Source organism: Vicugna pacos, chromosome 9, assembly GCF_048564905.1.
Source record: "Vicugna pacos chromosome 9, VicPac4, whole genome shotgun sequence".
NCBI classification, from domain to species: Eukaryota; Metazoa; Chordata; class Mammalia; order Artiodactyla; family Camelidae; genus Vicugna; species Vicugna pacos.
In genome coordinates, this window is record NC_132995.1 from 2,090,807 (window position 1) to 2,097,005 (window position 6,199).

Sequence of the window (6,199 nt, forward strand, 5' to 3'; positions counted from 1 at the left end):
TTCCAATTCCAGTGTGTGGATTTTTGCCTCCACCATCAAGCAATTTTCTGACAGTAGCTGGGTGTCCTACAGTTCAACTTAATTATGTCCCTAAGGGTGTCCTCCCATCAGACACCAATCACAAGTCCAGGTATCCCGTGCACTTCTGACTGACCCATTATAGGCTGGAGGTTCCAGTGACCCCTCCTCATGTTAGAGCAGGCAGACAGCTAGATATGAGCAGAGAAGGGGAGGCATGGGCCAAATGGCTCAAAACCATACATCTTGTGATCAACAGGGGTCTCTGGAAAGAGAAAAGAAGGAACCTCTGGACTGATAATAAATCACATTTGAGGGTTACAAGTGTCCTGGAGGCAGGCAAGGAAAAGTGGGGAAAGGCAGGAACCTCTAGTGTCCAAATGTAACCTTTTCCTCATAATGCTCTCATTACAATAAAATTAGCCTTGCAGATTAGAAGCACCCATCATGCGCTGATGCCATGACATTTCTGATCCAGACTAAATGAGAAGGAAGAGCCCTCCTCCCCTCAGGAAGGTGGGACTGGGATGAATATCAGGGACTACGACCCCAAACCCTTCCCTCCCCAATGAATATTCTGCCCATTTATTTTTACACTCTATGCAACCAACTTGCCAAAGAAACTCAGCGCAGCTGCTCACCTGAGCCTGCCTGCTCTCCCATGGAGAGTCCTGTCACTTAATAAATCCTCACTCTACTTTCTTGACCTCCATGTCTCATCTCTGAGTTCTTTCTGAGACAAGAACCTAATCGCTGGCAACACTTGGGTTTGATTAATTTGCGAGAACAGCTCACAAAACTCAGGAGACATGTTTTACTTACCTGATTACCCACCGGTTTTTATAAAAGGATGTAACTCAGGAATGACCAGATGGAAGAGATACAGAGGGCAAGCTATGTGGGAAGGGGTACAGTGCTCCCATGCTTGCCACTGTTCCAGAACTGCCATGTGTTCACCAATCCCGAAGCTCTCCGAATTCCATCCTTCTGAGTTTTTATGGCGGCTTCATTACTTAGGCATGATTGCTTAAACCAGGACTTCAGTGACTGAACTCAGCCTCCAACACCTCTCCCCTCCCCAGAGTTAAGGGGATGGAACTGAAAGTTCTGACTCCTGAATTACTCGGTTGGTTCCCCTGGCAACCAGCCCCGTACTAGTCATCTCATTAACATAACAAAAGATACCTCGTCTGGCTCTTCACAAAGGAAATTCCAAGAGTTTGGAGAGCTCTGTGCCAGGAGCTAGTGAAGAACAAATACATATTTCTCATCATGTATCACAACATCACAGTATGTGCGGGTGGGGTGGGGTGGGGAGTGGGTTCCAGTGCTTGTGGTTATGTTGATATGACTCTATGAGTGAGTGAGTTTCTGGGACTGTGTATCAAGAGTGAATGTGTGAGATTAACAAATTTAAGAATAAAAACCATATCATCATCTCAATAGATGCAGAAAAACCTTTTGATAAAATTCAACATGCATTTATGATAAAAAAAAACTCTATATAGAGAGTGGGCATAGAGGGAACATACCTCAACATAATAAAGGCCATATATGACAAACCCACAGCTAACATCACACACACTGGTGAAAAGCTGAAAGCATTTCCTCTAAGATCTGGAACAAAACAAGAATACCCACTCCCACCACTTTTATTCAACACAGTTTTGGAAGTCCTAGCCACAGCAATCAGAGAAGAAAAAGAAATAAAAGGAATCCAAACTGGAAAAGAAGATGTAAAACTGTTACTTTACTAAATTAGGAGGTTGGGATTAACATAAACACACGACTATATATAAAATAGATAAACAAGGACCTACTATATATAACAGGGAACTATATTCAGTATCTTGTATATGTATAATTGAATCATTTTGCTGTACACCTGAAACTAACACAACACTGTAAATCAACTCTACTTCAATAAAAGAAAACAAATAATTACAATATTTTTTAAAAGTAGACAGCTGCATGCTAAGTACTATACAGAATCCACTATTTGGATGATAGTGTATCATTGTAATCAAAAGGAGCTGCGTGCATACGATTTTGACCAAAGAATACTATCTATTAAAATAAATTATTTTCATTTTTGAAAAAAAAAAAAAGAGTGAGTGTGTGAGGAGTTTGTGTTTCCCAGCTCTGTGCCTAGATAGTGGTAATCAAAATAGCAGCTAACAGTACTATCATTAGGGCTTTCAGTGTTACTACCACGACCACTAATACCAGCAGTCAGCAATTCCCCACTGCTGTCCTGGGTCTAAAGTGTATTTTCCACTTAAGGTTTTATTTAATCCTTTTAACCCTTGTCTGAGTTGTTTCTACTGAAATCTCCAGTTTCCAGGTATATAAACTGAGGCACTGGGAAGTTAAGGACCTCACCCAAGGTCACACAGAAAAGAACAGAGCTGATTTTTGAATCCAGGTCTTGCTGACTCCAAAGATCTTTGCAACCCTTCCAGGTTTGTTCTTGGAGTTTGTTCTTCTTCTTGGACTGGGAGATTCTTCTGAGTACCTGGTGGTGCTGGGACAAAAGGGGTGGCCAAGAGATCCAAGAAACCTCAAGATAAACCTGTAACTTGGCAGGTTCTGTGTTTTCTTTAGACCACCTCCCCAGGATGAGTATCATTTCTTCTGCTGTTTAGAGGAATTTGATGGAGAAGTCTGGGAAACCCTGGATAGACGAAAAAGCTTTATGCATCCAGAGACCAGAGTGCTGGGGGTCAGATGTCCTGAATCCCGATCCGGCTTGTTCTGTCTGTCTTCTGAATGAGGCAACCTTCGCCCAAGAGGCAGGTGAACTTATGGAAGGCAGCAAGTCTGTCCCAGAACCAGGCTCACAATGCAGGCCTTTTCTTTGATCTGGTCAGTTTCTCCCTGGCATCCTAACCTCTGTTGACATTTTGAAACTCATACCTACTGTCTAGGAAGCTGCTTTCCCTCAGGAATTGGCCAGAGGCTGGGCACCCACAGGCCCTGGGACTGCTAAATAAACTGAGGAATGAATGCATAAATGAATGAACACTGCTAGTTTAAACACACAAAACTGAACTTTAAAGACATTACAGTATTTCTTAAGTGAAATTTTGAGAGCCAAGGTTCAAACCAGAAATTTCTGATACAAAATCACAGTGATATTCCAGAGCTTGAGCTTAATTTAAGCCTTTTTTTTCTTGGCTTTTTCATTTATTCTTTTATTTATCCAATATTTTCATTAGTTATATGCCAAGCTTTTGCCAAGTTGGTGTAAAATGGTTAAATAATAACAAAATAAAGATGGTCTTGTTGCAGCCGAGGGTAGGCTGCTCCAAAGTTTGCCTCAATGGCATATAGACTGTTTTGAATTAAAGTTACATAAGAAACAGCTGGTGCAAGAGGGACACTTTGATCCTCCTCTGCATTTCCTGGAAAGCAGGAAATCTACCATGTGAAAGGTGCTCTCCCTGTACCAGGAGGCAGAGTGACATCCTTACCACCAAAGAGGGAATTCAGGGCCAAGAAGCCTGTATGAACAAATCTTGTTACTACTTACCACCCAATTTACCACCCAAATCCAACTCTGTTTAGATTCTTCACTAATTTAGCACTCAAAACCTAAGTTTCTTTGTCCTATTAATTCCTCACAAATCTATCGCTTCTCTTGTCTAAAAAGTATAAAAGCTGCCTGCTTTGGCCACTTTCTGGGTCTCACTTCTATGAATTAAAGTTTGTTTCTTTTTCTCCTGTTAATCTGTCTTGTGTCAATTTTATTATTAGTCCAGTCACAAGAACTCAAGGTGGGTGGGGAATTTCTTTCTTGTTGACAGTCTTCAGAGTCATGCAGATCACAGTCAAATAAATAGCCCTTCCAGTAAACAAGCAAATAGGAAGATTAGGATTGACCAGGGTCACGAAGCAGTGGCCATGACAAGGACAGACTTCTGGAATCCTGGTGTTTCACCATCAAACCTTGTACCATCCCTCTGGGAGAACAAAGCGCTCACAAAACCCAACGTGCCCAATTTGCAGGTCACCACACTGAGCCCCCAGAGCGGAGGAGGGACTTGTCCAAATCCCCAAACGATGATCATGATGGCCATGCGGGAGGCTGACACTTGAGTGGTCACTGTGCGGGCACCGACCTAAGGCTCCTTAACCCTCACAACAACCTTACGAAGGAGGCAAGTTCTAGCATCCTCCTTCTTCAACGACTAGGGAAACTGAGGCGCAGCACGTGTGTACCTTGCCCAGGGTCCCAGGGCTAGTAAGAGACGGAGAATGGGCTCCACAGGGCACTTCGCAAAAGGGGAAACCAAGGCCCAGAGTATGGAAGGGGGCGGACAGGATGGGCGGCTGAGAGTCCGCTCCCCCTTCGAATCTGCTCCGTCTCCTCCCTGGGGGAGCTAGGACGTCACCTGCGAGCGAGGAGGGGGCTCTTACCGCGGAGACTGGGAATCCCATTCGGAAACCCGGGGAGGGTCCGGGGATCTCACTCACCTCCGGGGGCATTTCGACAGAGCCCGCACTTCTGGCCCCGGGAACGCGGCCCGGAGCGCCCAGCGTGCGCAGACTTGGCCTCCCCTCTGCGCGACCTGCGACACCGCTGAGTCTCCGAAGGCTTGTGGATCCCTGGACTCAACTGACGGAGAATGCTCTCGGGGCTAACGCAATGCGCACGCGCACTTCTGACCTGTCCTTTAAAACTGGCGGTGTGGCCGCTCCGCCAATCGGAATCCTTCCCTCAGCCTGGCCCCGCCCCATTCTTCAGGTTTCCGGCGTCTCTGTCTCCAAGGCAACCCTTCGACTGAGGACCTGGGAAAGAGCGGCCCGAAGACTTTTGGGTATTGTAGTCTCAAAGGGGCAGAGAAATGGGAGGCGCACTTGTTCGTAAAAGGAAGACTGTGATAAAAATGCCTACATCCAGGGATGACTGCGTGGATAGAAAGCGCGTGTAAATGGTTCACCAACAGTTATTTGCTAAGGAAGCAGGAAGGCATTTGGAGGAGGAGCAGGAGGGGAAGGGAGAGGGAGAAAGGTGGCCGCAGAGGTTTCTGGGAGTTGTAGTTCAGCACGCTGCGACCCGCACCCCGGATCCGGTAGTCGTCGCCGAGCAACCGAGCAGCTGATGGAAGTGAGCCATGTCCCCGACCCATCGTTCCCGTTTCCTTCCCCTGGTCCTGTTTGCCAGGCCCTGCCACGGCGGCCGGGCCCGTTCGGTGATCTTGTGGTCAGTTGTGGAGGCTCCACCCTCCGTTGTGGACTTTTCTGAGCGTGTCGCGGTCACTACGGTAACACAGCTCGTTCAGGCCGGCCCCTGGCGTGGTGACGTCACGCGTCGGGCCTTGCGCGAGGCAGTGGGCGCGTGCTCATGGGGAGGGTGACGGTGGGCGGGCCCTGGGAGGATCCCTGGGGCGGGTGTAGCACCTGCGAGTTGCCAGACTGGGGTCGGATGTTTTCTTGAAATAATCAATAATAAATGGTCGTGCCTGCATGCCTGCTTTCTAGTAAGTGCGAGAGACCTCGCTGGATTCATTCGCTCGTTTTTCTTTTTATTATTTTTTGCTCCCAATTTGGTTGGAAACCCTGACTTTCCATTTCACTCGTGTCTCCCAGAGAACTGGGCCCCTACTTGGTCTCAGGGGCACCCCCGGCTCCCCTGCCCGCCCTGGGCCTTCCTTTATTCATTCAGCAGCTCGTCTTTAAATGCCCCAAAAGAGCCAGTTGCCAAGGAGACAGCGGTGAGCCGACAGAGGAAACGGGTGGTTGCAGCGAGGAGACGCGGAAAGTGAGCCCGTGTTTCTCAGCCTCAGCGTTATGGACATTTGGGTCTGGGGGCCGTCCTGTGCACTGTAGGGTGCAGAGAAGCACCCCTGGCCTCCGCCCAGTGCTGCCAGGAGCCACACCCCGACCCTGACCCCGAATCATGACAACTAAACCCAGCTCCAGACACTGACAAATGTCCTCTTGGTGGGCAAAGGCAGCCCCCTCACCCCACCACCCTAACCAATGCTTTTCAAGGACTTTTCCTAAAAACAAAAAACACTGCTTTTCGTAAGCACTCGTCCTATGTTGGAATACCTTGGGCACCTAGTAAACTCTCACCAGCTCCTTAAAATCTAACATTTGTATATTTGAAAGTTGCTGAGAGCGGATCTTAGAGGGTCTCATCACAAGGAGAAAAAAAAAAAGCTACGTGAGGTGA